Source organism: Bactrocera latifrons, unplaced genomic scaffold, assembly GCF_001853355.1.
Source record: "Bactrocera latifrons isolate USDA-ARS-PBARC rearing strain unplaced genomic scaffold, ASM185335v1 scaffold_2, whole genome shotgun sequence".
Lineage (NCBI taxonomy): Eukaryota > Metazoa > Arthropoda > Insecta > Diptera > Tephritidae > Bactrocera > Bactrocera latifrons.
The window spans coordinates 4,501,725-4,519,916 of record NW_017535518.1 but is presented as its reverse complement, the minus strand read 5'-3'; the positions used below and the strand labels follow the sequence as shown (position 1 = coordinate 4,519,916).

General features: G+C 37.5%; 1 protein-coding gene across 2 annotated transcripts in view; it reads left to right on the top strand.

Moving 5' to 3' along the window:
- Positions 1-18,192, top strand: part of LOC108967900 — a 161,678-nt gene that overhangs the window by 1,187 nt on the left and 142,299 nt on the right. The window lies entirely within an intron of this gene.

The window sequence follows — 18,192 nt, the reverse complement described above, 5'->3', positions numbered from 1 at the left end:
TTGCTTCACGCTCGTAACTATCATGTGAACGCTACGACCTCCCTCGCAGAAGGATTTTATTTTAAGGATTGTTTTAGCTTCGGTACTCATTTTCGACTTTACCGACTTGGGAGATTCTGCCGGTCGCTAAGCTAACGCCAGTAATGCTTTCAGTATAACTGCGCTTACTTCGCTATCTCATAGCTAATAGATAATATTTCAACGAAAGCTCACTGTGATACCTAAAAGCTCGTGGTGAAAGTTTTCTTAAAATTGATCTTTTAACAGTTTTCTAAAAAGAAACTGTGAAACAGAAAACCTCGCAGTGAAAGTTCTTTTAAATAATCTTGACCCTTAAATGATATACTTTTCATATAGAAGATACGATGACGTGGCTATTGGACCAAACTAACGGCATGAGGCCGCAACCTGTCACAAAATGGACGAAATTATCTACGATTTCGAAGTTATTTCTGTCAGGCGTGACATCGTGTATTACTTACTTTAGAAAATTAGTGAAATAGACAGACTATCAAAGCATCCCATGCTTCCACTACTCCTTTCAACTTTGGCAAGACCAATTCAAAATTATAAAAAACAAAAAACTAATTATTATTTTTCAGGATTGCTTGTGTAGTAATTCCTGCTCTATTTAACTACACTTCCTTGCACTTGTATAGATGCCGCATTAAAAAATAAAAAAATCTAATTACTTATGCATACTTTCTTCTCAATAAGTAAGAAGCTACTTAGTGGGCGCTCATTCAAGCGGACACATTTCAATTCCAAGTCTTACAAACTAATTACTTAACTCGGCCGCATTTCGCCAGGCCACAGCGTTGTATGTTCTTCTATGTATATATAATATGTAATTGTGTATGTGTGTGCGTTTGTGTGTGTGTTGGGCAGTGAACTTTCATTGTAATCTAGCCACTCATTGTTCCAAGTGTGTTTGTAAGACATTCTTTGCGATTTTCGCGCTTACTAAAGCACCAGCTCGGCGTGACGGCGTAATTTCCGACGAAAAATATTTGTCTTTGATAATTTTCTTCCCGGCTGTGTAGGCATGGTGACTGAAATTGTCTTCATTTGGTGCAAGTTTTCAATGGCATAGTTTGATGGTGCTTGAATTTCATAGTGTGTGTGTTGGACGTGTTTAATTTCTTAAAGGTAACAATAAAAGTTACATTTGTCAATTTTGGTGCTGGAACCAGTTGCTTAAAATATAATATGTATTTCGTTGCCTAAAATGTAAAATAATGTAACATCGCTTTTCATAAGTTTTAAGTGAAGTAACATATATAATAGAAACCACTCATATTGAAACAAAATTTGAGTTTCGGTTATAAAATGGTTACGTATGTAATGGTATGTATTACATGTTGGTGATATATTGGCTATATCTGCCAGCGGAAGCTGAGTATTTTATGCTACATTTAGTTAGATATGTAATATGATGTAATTAATCATAAGCAATAAGAAACTAGATTTTTTTGATGATAAGTTTTTTTGCATTTTAGTTGATGATTTATATTATTTTTGTACGCAAAAATGTATTTCCACTGTGTTGTCGAAAAATTATAATTACGTTTATATAACTTACATATATTCCGAACAACTTGAGATCTTACAATCTTTGTCTTTCAAGCATAAGCGGCACTTCTCGGAAACAGCTTCTTTTAGATAGAAGCGCAAGATATACATACTATATTGTACCACTCCCTAGAGGAAAACTTCGATGTTTTAACTGGATACTGGAAAATGAGGGGAAAAATCCTGGAAACTTTCTTCCGATTTCCAGATTCGTTTTCGCGAGACTAAAGCTAAAGCATCTCGATTGTCATGCCTTCTACGAAGCAGGCGAATTGACTGTAATTGATATTAGCAGCCTCAATAAATTTGTGCTATGTTCAAGGGTGTATACAATTCACAAATAGTACTTTAATAATTTTTATTTAAGCTATTAAACATAGCGTCGAGTAAGCACCTCTTATCAGTGCTGTCAGAAGCGTCTTTGAAATCCACAAAAATATGAAGCGTGTCGATGTGTTTGTTAATGACGCCTCCTTCAGAAGTTTACTTCCAATAACGTAAATCGAAGTATTTCCCTTACCATTTTTGATAAAATGTATTTAGAAATATGGACGATACGACCCGAAATGAGAAAGTATTGGAGAGCACTGTGCTTCGCAAGATCATTGAAGCCGTCCGCTACAGTAATGAATAGTAAAGAGAATGTCTACGCCGACATTGAAGCAAAAGGCTTCTTCAACACGAGATTCATGGAGTGGCACGAAAACAACGAAATATTTGCTATTAGGATGGACAAATTGCCGGACCTCATAATGAATAGAGATAACTCGTGAAGTTTTGTGTTCTCAACCCAGATCCCAGACCCATAGTTGTAGTGCCAAAGAAAAAGAAGAAGAGAAGTGGTAAGATCAAGTTGTATTTTATGGAGTTATTATTAAATGAAAGAAATTAAGAAGCTCTAGATCAATTATTCATTCCAATTTCGTTTGATATGTTGGTGAATTGCGCCAATAAATAACACTATGGAAAAAGTCACTCATTTTAGAAAATTTTCAAACATCTGGCCAAACATTTTTCCAAATTGAAGTTGTATTATCATATATTATTATAAAATGGAACGAGTTATCGGGTTATATGGGTTTCGGCGAACAGAAAACGAACTTTTTTCAATATCTTATAAGCCGACAACACAATGCCGAGAAAAATGCTTTTAAACCTCGATCGCGCAACTTTTCAAGACTGTATCTCCAAAAATACATATTATTCATATCAACTTAGGGGGTTACATGGGTTTACGGGTTTCAAAAAATCGCTTTTTATGGTCTTGTTAAAATCTAAAACACCTTCAGAATATTGTCCTAAATTTTCAAGTTGACCCGAGTAATTGTTTCGGAGAAGCAGCCTTGAGAACTTACGCGTTCGAGGCTAAGTGCGCCGTCTTTAAACGCATCTTTCTCCTAACTGTGTTTTTGAAGCCGTTTTTCAAGATTTCTCGAGAACTACTCAACCGATCTTTATTAAATTGTACACATATCTTAGAGTTACAATTCTTAAAGACTTGGGCGAAGGACGTTTATTTTCGATTACAACTATGGAAAAAAAGTTGAAAAACCATGTAACTTATTAAACTCGAGTTGAAAACTCGAAAAATGACATTTGAACGAGAAAATAATCTAATTGGCTATTTTCGAAATTGCCGTACAAACTGTTGTTACTAAATTTCGGTAACATAAAACTGTTGCATAAAAAATTATGCATTAACATTGGTGCAACGATGTTGCAATGCTCAAACCATTTCTAACCAAAAAATTTGCTAAACAACTGAAAGAAACTTCAAAGTACGCAATTTAAATTAAACAAGGTTGCAGCAAAAAATAGGTCACATGACATGCATAAATAAGGTAATGCATGTAAATGCTAAAACATAGATCGGTAATTATGTTACATGCTCGCAGCGCTAGCAACTGCAAATGTTTGTATGTACGCACGCACTCGCTTTGTGTGCCAAGTGTGTGCGCCTAGTCACGCATTGCATTACAAACTGCAATAACAGCAACAGCAAAACAACAGCTAACACATAAAAATTTGTTGCTGTTATTGCACATTGTTGCTTTTGCCATCTATGGGCAGCCAACAGAATTGCATCACCAGCCAACAGCCATCAGGCAGGCAAACGAGTTGGCCGCCGGGCGAATAGCGAGCAAAACAAACAGGCAAACATGCGGCGGAGCAGCAGCAGAGGCCGCAGCAGCAGCGGCGTTGACCAGAGAGTGAGCGTGCGCGTGGAGACAGCGTGTTGTTCGTAGCAAACAAAAGCATATTGTGCACTAATGGCAATAGCAACAATAAAACTGTCTGGAACAACAACAACATCGCCATCAAATGCCTACTACTAACAGCTTGCTGCTGCTGCTTGTTTACTTTTTGACCATTGCAATTTCTGCTCACAACACGTTTGCTGGCGGTCAATCCAAAATTTGAGCCAAGCGGCGTGTCGGCCACGAAAAGCACACTCTCACACACACACACACAACACATAAACCGGTGTATGCGTGCACTTACAGCATTACATATCAATGACCGCCGCTCGGCATCAGCTGTTTTTCTGCACGTTATTTATTTAGCTAAGTGATACTTGGTTTTATATGAGATTTTCTTGTAATTTGATTGCTTCCCCGCTTTATTTCGTTCATATTTCACATCGGCTGCCAGTGATGGTTTTGCGGGTGGTGGCTCAACTGACTGCCTAATCTGCTTGGTATCTGCTCTCAAATGCGAATGCACTTTCATAGTCCGGCAGCCATTTCGTATTATGGACGCATAGACTGTTTTCGGAGCATATACATATAAATATACCTATATACATAAATAAATACATATATATACATATGTATTTGGAAAAATGTTTAGTTATCTGTCGAAGCGTGTTGCGCGATTGCCTTTTTATTGGCATCCATGTCAGCAGCTGTTCAGCTGGCAAGCGCCAATTTTTATACTCCACCAACATATTGCTATAGAGTTTAATCGTTTTGCTCATCTAACGGTTGCACTAAGCGATATATAGGGTTATATAAACGATCAGGATGTCCGTGACAGCTGTAACTTAAGTAGTAATCTCGATAAAGCTTGTTATCCGAGTTACTTGGTAAAAAAGTACGAGTTCATGAGTGGACGTAATCCAACTACTTCTACGCCTACAAATCGCCATTAACCGAAAATGTATTAAGTACCATGACTAAGCACTACATCACGATATTATTCTCCATTTGGCACAGGGGGTCGCAGTGGCAAGAGGTATCTGCGGGCAAAAGATTTTGAAGAAGTGAGCGTGGCCCCGCAGTTTAAGTAGTTTAATGTAGATATCTCTTCAACTACTCAAGATACAATAACCAACTTCTTCGGACAAAAATTTTATAAGAACTCCTGCGACAGTCTGAAAATCGATGAAATCGGACCATAACCCCATTCTCCCCCCATATAACGGTACTGCTAAAATTTCTAAAATCGCGATGAATGAATAACGAAATATACCAGAGACATTAAATTTTACTTCCAAGATGGTACAAGAGGCGTTTAATGGATCCTGGATCCAATTTGGATAATGCGCGTGACATCGCGTACTTTTAGCTGAAAACACAGTGAGAAAATGATCGAAATAGGACCACAACCGCGCCTACTTCTCATATAGCACAATTTTAAACTCCATTTGAAACTTTCTAGAATACAAACTTAAGAATGACTTAATATATAGGATACAAACTTGCACTAATAATGCCTTTAGTGTATTCCACCTTATGACTAAATCGAACCTAAACTGTTCAGGCCCCTGCGTACGGAATATGTTGCCTAAGTACCTCTTGACTGTTTACCGAAAATATCGGTCAATGCGGCTCCGAAATAATTATTTCCTGATATTAGTATTCCTGTTTGTCAAAAATAGGTTGAATTGGATCAAAACTTCCCTTAGCTCCATATAACAAAATCAAAGATAATAGGGAGAATTTGTACTGCGCATAACGGGCAATATGCAATTTATCTTAATAAAATTGAGAGAGTGTATTTTTCTTATAACGTTGCAAATTCGTCCTAGACCCCATCTAACCAGCAAGCCTTATGTACTTGAAGGTTTTTGTCTTTAATGCTTGTAAGTTGCAAAAGTATAAAATGTTCAGTTACACCCGCACTTAGCTCTTCCTTACGTGTTCCATTTACTTTGTTGCCAGCGCCTTTGTTAGACACCAACTTGACGCATGTGTATGTGTATGCATGGGTGTGTTTGCAGTGAAATGTTTGCTCTTTTGCTTTTCATCGCTTGGATGCGCGCCCAGATTACACTTTCCGATAAACGAAAAGAATTTACTAGTGCAAATTCATGTCGGCTGACCAATTTATGCTTGCACTTCGAAGCAATCGCCGATATGGTGGTCTAATCGGTAAAAAATTGGTAGTAAAAGTTAAATGGCTGATTGCAAAGTTATGCTGTTTTAGTGGCACTTAGTTAAAGTGGTGAAGAAAAAATGTTTCGTGCGCGCATATAAATATATATATACTTATATATGTATGTAGAAGATACAAATTTTAAGTTTTTCCCAACTTTTCCTGCATTATTATGAGTTATATCTGTACATACTATATATTTGCTCTTATAAATCACTCACTCTTATAAACTGTTATTAATATAAAGTGCTCTTACTATGAGGTCGAGTAAAGAGAATTCATTATTACCCAAATCGTTGGCTTAAGTCTCTCTGTAACTCACATTGTATAATCGCAATTGCAAATATAAGATTTCATACGAAAAAATCTTCTCATACAGTTTTTTGATTAATTGTCTCAGTAATGTTTGAAAATAAAATCATGCACTTTTTTGGTTTTGTTGCGGTAATTTGGATGTGATCTTCTACTTTACCGGCGTAGTTTGGATGTCTCCACGCTCGGAAAGACCAATTTTCGCAAATATCAATAAACTAATGTAAATCGACGAGCCCGACCATCACGGAAGCCATTTCCACGGCAGTCTGATCTAAGCGATCGGAAAGAACTCGGATTTTTATGTACTCAAAGACTGTCAACTTGGTACCATTTCTCGAAATTATTTCACAGGATTGACAGTAAGGACAGTGTTTGGTGGCATTGCCAAGGAATAATCTACTTTTAGCTGCCGTTGCGGAGGTCAAACTCATAATTCGCATTAGTACTGTCAACGGTTGGACTCTCTGAAGAAAGTAATCGCCCAGAAGTATCCAGCTTTGGCGAATAGGAAAGAAATTGTGTTTCATAACAACAACGATAAGCCAGACACAGCGATAATGACCAACCAGAAACTTCAGAAGCTTGGTTTGGAGGTTCTCATGCATACACCTTATAACCTGAATCTGCCAACAAGTGATTACTATCAGTTAATGTCTATTTTGTGTGGGTTTGCTAGTTAAAGCAGAACTTTTGGATATCGAGTGTCTTGGTTTCTTTGCCAATAGGAATTCTATTATTTAATAAACTATTTTTGAAAGAGCAAAAAGCTAATCGAAAAAACGGATAATATTTGACGTAAATCGAATCCATTTAACAAAACCTTCAATCTAATGCGAAAAAAAGGATTTATTTTTAATCGACTTAGATAGTTATTTCATACGGTCTATGCCATTTCTACCCTCTTTTCTAAAGCCCCAACCATAGATTACTAATTAAGCCCATCCGCATTAAGCTATTATTTATTTACAACTTTCGGTGTCTGCGATATTGACACCTTTTGCCGAAACCAACTGTCAACACGGACTTGCTATTTACACTTTCCCACCAACGAAAAGAGTGCCAACAAAGTTTCCTTCTGCATGCCAATTTCACTTTAATTTCGTCTTTGATTACAAAAGTAAAGCTGCGCCAAAAGTCAAACGAAAGTTAAGCTAAGACGGAAAAATGAATTAGAAAGGTAAGTAAAACTTTCGTCTGTGCTAATTTCTTAAAAGTTTTCTGATTTGTAATAAGAATGATTTACTGCACACATGCCCATGTATTTTGCAACTTAGCGGTACAGTTTAATAGAAATTATTTCAACGCTTTTTAGACTCATTTTACCAGTCCAATTAGCAGCTAGCTAATTGATTTAGATTAAGAGAAGGTACAATCTTGTATAAGAGTGTCAGCTGCTGGCATTAGTTCTACTTTCTCCAGACTGTATGGGGAAGCGAAGCTAATGGGTCTGGTAGTGAAAGAGGGCAGCAATTGACTGTCATAACTTCGAACCTTCTGCTGATCCAAACTTTTGCTATAAAAATCTCACGAAGCGATGCTTCCAAGTGACTTATCAACATCAATTTAATATCGATACATTTTTTTTTGAGGTTAGTAGAATTGGAAAGTTTTTAGGAATAGAAAATTGGTAACGAAATTTATGGAATCACTGCCATAGGTAAATATTTAGAGTGGGTTAGGTAAAAATAGTCTGGTAGGCTAATGAATCATGCATAGACAGTTTCTGTGCCTTTGCTGGAGTTTCATTACTCATTTCTTTTGCAGTTTTGCTTATAGATAGATTCTTAGCATTTAGATTTTCCTTGCCGCGTTCCTGTCCAGAATGTCATATAGAAAATGCAGGGATTTATCAATTCTGATGACGTTTTCGATTGACAGCGGTACACCACTTTTGACAATCTCATCCAATATCTCTGCTTTGTTGTCCAATAGCTTCTAACTCCGGAGTTGCCTGCATTAGTCCTAACAGCAAAGACCTATGCTACAAATATAGTGTAGTGGTCTGGCAATTTAAAAGGCTGCCATTTACGAAAGTCTGAACAATAGATCACGCCAACTCAAGCTGGGCAATATTTATGGAGAAGGAAAAGTATTCGAAAAAGATATAGCCATAGTTTTGAAGATGAAGATAGAAGAAACTGATTAATCTGCTGTCTCTATGTTATGAAAAGATTTTGCAAAGCCAAAAAATTCAAAAAGTTGTCTAGGCAGTTAGTGAGAATAATGGACAATGCTTTTGAGGAAGCAGGCACAAAAGGCTCATCCACATTTGCCGCTTATTCTCAAAGGCATTTCGAATACTCTGACGTTACCTAAAGCAAGTTTTGTTCTCTGCAACAATTAAATCACTGAAGAGTTCCTATTTCCTAATAAGATTCTCGCCTTTTTTTTGGCACCTACCAACTCTGTTAATTGACTGACAGTTGAAAGTGGTCGACTTGTAAAGACATTCAGTTGCACACACACTCGTCGGCACACTTCATGCTTAATTTGCTTAATTCAATACAGCTTCACTAATTAGTTTTGTACACGTCCATCTCCCAAATGTCTAAACATCACACTCCGCTTGAAATGTGTCCAAACTAATTCGAGACTGACAAGCCGTTCTTTCGCCAGCAGAAATAGAAACGCCAATTCTCGTCGTGTGACATTGTTGCGCAACAAAACTGGACATGTCGTTTGCAACCATACTGACGTTTCTTGTTATTGCCAGCACTGGCTTGTTCTGCATATTTCACTCTGCCGTCATATTGTCTCGTCTCTCACTTGATACGCACACACACACACACATTCGTTGCATTTGTTTGTTATTCTGTGCGGCTGACACTCGCCACCACAAGACATATCGCCTGATTTGTGCAGCCACCGGGGGATTGCAACAATGTTTCGCGAACATTTGCACTGGCAACATATCGTCAACAGCACAAATAAAAGAAAAGGCGCGTTGTAAGCAAATAAACGCTTGGAAAAGGACTCAGTCTCAATGACAAATAATGCAATGCAAATGGACCGACAATTATTAGTGCTGAATGATTGCATTGCCGCTGGTGCGTAATAAGAAATAATTGCAACAACAAATACTGCACTCGTTGCAACTCACAGCATTATTTACGTTTTGCCTTTGGCAACAATTTATTTGTTTCTCTTTCTATTTGCAACTTTTTCATTACTTTTCTTTCTATTCGATGTTTATTTGTATTTTTAATTGTTTTCTCCTTGTTTCCTGCTTCGTCTGTCGATGTTGCTGAGGTTTTCATTGCTGTTGCCGACAGTGTTTTTTAAGCTGTCACCGCTTCGTTGGTACTTTGTGTCGGTGACAAAACGCCTGGTCGCCGAGTTTTTACGATTTTTGCTTTTGTTTGACAGTTGTGTTGTTGCTTTACTATTTTTAATTGCTTTTCGCTTTTCGCATTTGGCGTTTCGCTTTTTGCCCTTCTCATTTTTATTTTCTTCGCTTATAATTCACTCAATCACTATTAAATTTCGTTACATATAAAATAAGTTTTAGCCAACATAGAAAAACAACAAGCTTTGTTTTAAGAGCTAATTCATGTTTCTTGCAAAGATATTTTTATAGTTTCGAATATTATAAGTGTGGTTACTAAAAAGCAAAGCTGTCTGTACATATTGAGTAGTCGAAAAGTCTTTTCGTATTTTAAATGAAATCTCAACTTATTTGCTTTTATATTTATAATGGAATTTAATAAACCAAATATGTATTATTTTGGTAGACCACTTTTTGCCAATTTTAAGCTAGAGTTACGAGTATTATTCCATCAGTGTAAAACTTTTCTGGTTTCTCTGCGAAAAAGTGCGATAAGTAGCGTTTCTCTTGAAGCTAACTTTCCTTCATTACGGGAGTTCTGTATTGACCGAAACAAATAGTAGTCCGATGGTGCAAGTTCAGGGCTCTCTCAATTTTTTCCGAGTCATCAAATATGTGTTTGGTGTAGTCTTGCGCTGTTGGCAGATGACGCCCTTTCTATTGATCAGTTCTGATCGTTTTTTTCGATTGCTTGCTTCAATCTCCTCAATTAATGTAAATTAATTGTGTATTAAAATGTAGAATGAATCATTCGCCCAGGCTGGACCAGCTCATAGTGGATCATTCCTTTCCAATCCCACCAAACACTCAGCATAATCTTTCAAGGCTTTAATCTTGTCTTTGCGCTCATTTGTTGAGCTTCATCGCGCTTGCACCGTGATCTTTTTCGCACATCATTGTCGTATTGGGTTCACTTTTCGTCTCCTGTTACCACTCGCTTCGGAAATGGTTCGATTTCACTGCGTTTCAGCAATGAATCCCGGATGTTAATTCGGTCCATTAAATTTTACACGAACAATTTATATGGTACCCAAATATCGGGATGCTTTTTGTAGCCAACCTTTTTTAAATGGTTAAACCGTTTGATAATGAATGTTATGTGTTCCTTATCGATGTCAAGGCAGCGTATGTGACGGTCCTGGTCAACAATTTTCATAATTTCTTCGACTTTTTCAACGATAGGTCTACGAGAGCGACGTGCATCTTTCACATCCAAATTTCCAGAACGAAAGCGAGCGAACCATTGTTGTGCTGAATTTCATTGATGGCTTAGGTGGCACTCATATACTTGTGTTCGTAATAAAGTGAACCCCTCAAAACAATTATGAGACAATGATTTCAAACTGATCTAAAGCAGTAGGAAAAATATCCCAAAATTCTATCTAATTAGAGTCAAAATTCTCCAGTTCGGTTTCAAAACATCAACTTTAATGAGAAAAGCTACAAAGAATAATAAATAAAAAATTCAAGCATTTAAAAAGTTCAAGCGCTTAAAGAGAAATGCAGCCATTAAATATAATAAATGAAATGCTAGATTATATAAATCAAACAACTGGCCGAGAAAGCTTCACAAGCTCATATTTACGAAATATTGCATGTCACCCACTGCTATCAGCGGAAAATAAAAAAAAGACAGCGTTTCGCAATCAAATGACAGCGTTGTGCTATATTTTCAACACGCTACCAGCAACGAATGCAGCACACGTCTTCGGCGCTTCGAGAAGAGCTTTGTTTCACACCATTTGATGTCATCGCATTGCACAAACCACACACACACCAGCATATGAACGTGAGCGACGGCACAATCAGCTGCCAGTAAAACGTTCACGCATCCTCACTCACGCTTTATTGTCGCCGCATAGATATATGTACAGCTGTGTGCACGAAATTAGTAGTGCCTATTTTTTAAAGGAAAAAAAAAAAGAAAAATTGTCTAGTACTAAAAGTTTTCGATTAATTAATATTCTTTGAACCATTCTCTGACGTGGCATAGACTCTATTAGATCCATACAACGCTTCATAGGAATTTAAGCTCATTCCTCTGTGACCACAGGCTAAAGTTGTGTTCTAAATGATGGATTTGTTGTGCTACTAATATCTACGACTACTATCACCAGAATCGTCGTATGTTCGTGTATTGGGCTGAGCAACAGCTTGAAAATGATTCGGACTTTCATTGAAAAATCATCTTCAACGATGAGGCTTACTTCTAGTTGAATGGCTTTGTCAATAAGAAAATAAACGTTATTGGTCAGGCAGCAATCCACACCTACTCCACGAGTCACCATTGCATCCCGAAAAAATTACGGTTTGGTGTGGATTATGAGCCGGCGGCGTTATTGGACCGTACTTCTCCCGTGATGATCAATACCAGCACGTTTTTGTGAATGGAAATCGCAAATCGCACAAAATTACGAAATCCCTTACATATGCTTACCTATAGCAACTATCTAATAATTTTTTGGGTTATCGACTCCGGTAAGCAGTAACATTTTAATGAACAGTGGTAACTAGAGCAACTTGTTGACTTGACAAGTCCGTTTGTGTTAGGAAAGATCTTTAAATATAAATCTCTGCGCTACTCTTTTCATGAACACAACTGTATGGCGCTGTTTAGATAGCGAAACTGAGGCATAACGGTAGACATGTTTATATAATACATATGAGCAAGAAATATGAAAATGCATAATATATACATACATATATGTATGCATGTGTATGTATGTTTATGTCTGTCTGATTTTGCATATAAATTGTTGCATTGGTAACAGTTGGCGCAACACTTCTTGCATATACTGTGGTGCAAATATTCCCATATATGTCTGTATGTTTATGTCGCTGCGTGGATTTTGTACAAATAATTTCCCAGTTGGCCATCTCATTTTATTGCAATGTGAGTTGCTGCTGCTTTCTTTTCTCCAAAGCACACACATAAGCCGTTCGTAGCAAGGCATTGTCTTTATCGCATACCAGCCGAAGTGGCGCATTAGACACAGCTGCCACTGCTTTTATCTGCTGTGGGAGGTGCACCAAGCGGCGTTGTGACGCATTGCGACATTTTGTTTGACGATGCTTGGCACACACGCGCACACAAAGCGGCAACGAAGAATGTTAATGAGCGTGTGAGTGCAGAAGCGAAGAAAGTTGCGGTGTGGTGGGGGGAGACGAGACTGTGGTGGCTGCTGTTGGCAAGCGGAGCGTTTTGCATATGCAAATGCTGGTGCAAGCCGCATAGCAGCCTGAGTGAACGTTGCAAATATATATAGATGCATACATACGTATATACATATACTGTTACATATACATATAAATACAGTAAGTGCATTATATATGTATGTATATGCGTAGATGGCTTGCTTGCAGTTTTGCTTTAGCCATCGTCATTATATAAACCTTTTCCCAGCCTCTAAGCTAAGTAATAGCACCCTACACAAGCTCATATCCACATACATACATATGTACGTATGTATTCATAGCACGAAAAAGATATTTCTAGCATCGCTTCTGTGTGAGAAATCATCTTTTTTGATGCGCAGTAATGGATAATCATTTTTCCACAAAGCTTATGTTAAATTGCTTCATCTTAGGCGGCGCTGTCGTTTTGGTTTTGTGTTGCACGGTAGCGCAGGTGTTTCACACGGCAGGATAATTGAGGCAGTCGCAGCTACGGGCAGCTTTAGCACTTATATATAGACATACATACATAATATACACATATATACACACATATACGTATATACGTACATATGTACTTATCTACAAATGCTTGTATTTTGATTTTGCTTCTTGTTGCACAGAAATTATAAAGTATTCAGCAGATCGCTCTATCAATTACGCGTAGTGTTGCAAGCACAGCCGTATCTTTCAAGCAACGCTTCCACATACAATGCATACATAAAAAGCATATTATAGCTTATAATAGTCACTTAAGCAGAAATACATATAAACATTTACATACATACATACATACATTATATGGTTGTAGGCGCGTCTGCTGAGCAGCCAAGGAAGCACCTGCTTTGCCACTAAATTTGTTTCAATTTTTTTCTACATGAAAGTCAACACTCACACGCTCCTATTTGTGTCTCGATTTTCTTTAAGTCTCAAGCTTAGTAAATCCCTTTATCAGCAGCCCATTACATTTTTCTATTATCCTTTTATCCGAGTATATTTTTAGGAAAAATTCATGTGGCCCTTAAGACTGCTTAGCACGTTAAGCAGCGTGCCGACAGCCCGGCATAGCTTTTGTTTATAAGCTCATTAATATGCCATCGAAGGCATTCTTCTGCATACTTTCTAAAGTACCCTCATGTCTTTTCATTATTTTTGCATGAAGCGCAATCAAATGAAGTTGTTTATGTAATCACTTTTATTGAATTTCGTTTAGAGAGAGACTTGGAGTTACAATCGATACAAATTTTGTATGTACATACATACATTTGTATTACCGCAGTAAGTGATTTATTAATTTAACTTTTTCATACTAGGTTTGATATCTAAAATCGTATAATATGTATCTTAAAGTAAAACAGGTTTTTTTCAACAACTTTTTTCTCATATAAATAATAAAAAACATACATTATTATCAAAGAAATGTTAAAATTAAAAAAAAAAAAAAAAAATTTAAACCCGGCCATTACGGGGCCATTTCCGGCGACCCCTCGGAAAAAAATCAATGAATTTGTTTTTTCAAATAGTTGTAATTGAAAAAATTCCTTCGTCCAAGTTTTTAAGACTTTTATTTCAAAGCACTGGATAAAATTTCACCAAGATTGGTTGAGAGGTCTTGAGAAATCTTGCCAACGAATTTCAAAACCACAGTTTCGAGAAAAACGCGTTTAAAGACGGCGCACTTAACCTAGCCTCGAGCGCACAAGTTCTCAAATATATTTCGTTGAAACTATTACTCGGATCAACTTGAAAATTCAGGACAATATTCTAGAGGTGATGTAAAATTTAATAAAACAATAAAAAAAAACTTGTTTGAAAGCCGTAAACACATGTTATCCGTTGAGATACTTAAGGCTTGAAGCTATAGGTTCAAATAGGAGAAAATTTCAATTTAAAACTTTTTTTTTGGGTTTAACGCTGCCAAATTCTATGCAGTATCTAGATTTCAGGGCACATAGATAAAAATGGAGAAAAATATAGCACTCTATTCTCTATGGTTTCAACTAAAGCCTTAGAACCTTTCATCCAATACTAATCCCAATGTTTTGTCTTAAAGGTCTGATGCTAAAGTAGATCTTTAGACTCGATAAATTTTTGCCTAGCTTATGTGTTCCAGAATCATTCAAAACTAACCTATTACTTCGAAACAAAATTTTACTTAAAGAAAAAATGGTTCAAATCATAGTAAACTCTAGTTTCTTATCTTTAATTAAAAACTATACTTCAACTAATGAAAAATATATACAACTTTGAACTAAGTAAGTACCTTGTTGAATGAATGGATTAAAGTAGTTCTACTTTTTTGCTTTAATAAACCTTATCAACCTCATTGGGCTTCGCTTTGAGGTAATAATACTTTTCAAACACCTCTGTTACGCCATCTGTCTTTTTAAGCCTCGTACACCAAACTTCTTCATTTCTTCACCTACTCAATCTACCTCTACGTCTTTAACCACCGATTATCGAATCATAAACATTTTCCGCTGTAGCATTATAATTCATCCTACAACATGACCAAGCTAGCCAGATAATGTCAATTTGTTTTCGATTTAGTACCCGCCGGTGAAATCTTAAAGCAGAGGAAGAGGAAGATGTCTACTTCGTTCGAAGATCAGGTAGAGAAAAACCTGGCTGAATTTGGTATCTTGTAAAGATCTAATAACCATTCAAAACACTTTCCTTTCCAATAATCCAAGCGAAAGCTTTTTACTTTTTGCCATCTCTTCCCCGTAAAAGCAGCGATTCGCAAGTGGTTTGTTCCTGAATTTCAAGGCAGGCATCATTATTCATGTTGACAGTAGCGCCGAGATAATCGAAGTTCTTGACTGCTTTTGAAAAATAGTTCCCAGCTACTAGTTCTCTCTCTCCCTTTTGCAAATTCCTGTTTCTAGCCAGCACATACACTATCACAAGACCAGCTTCAGCAAATTCATGGAGAGTTGATCCCTTGCCGTTCGCAGAAACTCGAACTGGCGCATGGAATGACTTAGCGCAGTTTACATCGAGATTTTAAACTGAAAGCGTACAGCTTGAGCAATAACTGAAGCCGCTCGACTTTTCGAAGCAACATCGTTTCGCTGTATCGGCTCTTGAAAAGTTCCAAGAAAATCCGACGTTCTCGAGCCAAATTTTGTTCAGCGATTAGGCCGATTTCTGTTACAATGAGTATGTAAAGAAGCAAAAATGCTATTGAGAACGTAACCGTCAATGGCGACCGTTATCGCGCCTTAATAAACGACTATTTGATGTCTGAAATTGAAGTTCGTGAACTCGGCCACATCAACAAGACGGTAAGACGATTTGAATTCCCAAACATCGCAGCAATCAATGGATTTATTGAAAGAACACTTCGGTGAGTTTCATATTTTGGACCCTTCGATTGGCCACCAAGACCGTGTGATATCACAATGTTGGAGTTTTTCCTGTGAGGATATGTAAAGTCTAAAATTTTGGCGTACATTTCCACTGCGGTTCAGGTCTGGGTGAAAAACATCACGCGTGTCATTCGCCAGTTATCAGTCGAAATGCTCGAGTGAGTCATCGGAAATTGAACGAATCTTCAAAAAAGTTCTTTTGAGTGATAATAATTATTCCCCATTAAATTTGAAGTTTCTGTGTTTTTCCATAAAAAAAAAAGTTGTTAAAACTCGAAATGTATCTCCCTTTAGCTAGCTAACGTTTGCTTGCTTGTTTTTTTGACTAACTAATTTCCGCTGTTTTGCTGACATTGACATTTCTGCCCGCATTCCCAACGGTTTCGCAATATTTATGCGTTCAATGTATATACATAAATTTGGAAGTGCCCGGGCAGTATTGCGCATGCAATACATTGTGCAAATTTTAATGTAGCGATTTTGGAATGTACGAAACGGCCCATTAAACACATTCACCGCACTCGTAACGGCGCACAACACGAGCGTGTGGCGGCTATGCGGCGCTCTAAAACCTGCCGACCGCCCACAATTACACAATGCCATTTCACAAACGCACATAAACCGCTGTATATATATACATACTTTGGGGTGCCGAAATTTTCGGTTGAACTGGCTACTTGTACAATATGCATAATAACGCTGCATAAAAAGTATGATTGCTATTATTTTTAGTTTGCTTCAACAGAGACAGCTACACCCGTATTAGCTGTGAACTAAAAGTTCGTGTATTTTATGTTAGTCGCTGCTTTTGTTGTTGTTGTTGCTTGTGTTTTCCACGATATTTGTTATCTAAGCTTTTCAAATTCACATGCCACACACTTTGGTTGCCTGCAGGCGCACATGTCGCACGTGTGTGTGTGTGTGCTGGAAACATGTGTGTACATCAGACATGACAACCAAAAAAAACACACACTCACACATATGTGCCTGGTGTTCGTGTATGTTTGCATGCGCCATTAGTGATTTTTTGCGGCAAACGGGAAGTAAACATTTTTCGGTTACAACGCCGCTGCCTCATGGGCCATGTCGTTGGCCGCTTTGCCAACCATGGCCAGCCATGGCAACAATGCCGCAACATAGCTCACTTACAACTTGCTTTTGTTGCTGCCTTGTTGTTGGCCGCCCGGGTGCCTCTGGTTGTGTGTATGTGTGTGAATTGCAGACGGCATAGTTTTACTGCCAATTATTAATGTGATGTGAATATGCCTGGCATGGACAGCGCACAACCAATGCTACCACTATAGCAAGTGGTGGCAAATGGGCAGTCAAGCACACGGTTTTATAGAATGCATGCATGCGCACCGTTAGTTGCAGTGCACTCATTGAACTGCGCTCATGCTCGGCACATACTTACACGCTCGGACTATGTGAAATATGTAAACAGTTGGTTTTGTCCTTAGCGACAATTTTCGGGCTTTCAGTTGTAGTTGTTTCGGTTTTGTTGTTTGTTATTAGTCGCTTTACAGATGGCCATGACCATTTGTAGCGTTAGGTTTTCCGCTTTTGTGCTATAAAAGCGTAAGTCTGTCACGGTTATTATCGTAGCTGGTTGCTTATTGGTGGTCTTAAGTACTGGCGGCAATACTGATTGTTGCAATGCAGAAGATTTTTTTATTTTTTTTCATACCAATTTTGACTTTTAACTTTTGCTCTTTGTTAATTTTCAATGCCATTTTCCGGCAGTACGATAGCGCAGTCTCCGGTGTTTGGTGATAATCCGAAAAGGTTCGCGTATATGTATGTCTTATGGGGATATATGCATATGTGGATGAGGTAGTCATAAGCACATATAGTCATCTAAAATGCAAATCAACGAATCATAAAAAAAAAAAAAATTTAAAATCGTTGTCAGATAAAACAACCAATATATAACATAAAAAATAAAACAATGCGTTTTTTATAAGCAGCACTATGTGCTTCTGTTGAGCTTTATTACAAAACTGAAAACACTTAACTTTAAGGTTTATAATCTAACCTATGCTTGAGCCGGCCTACGTG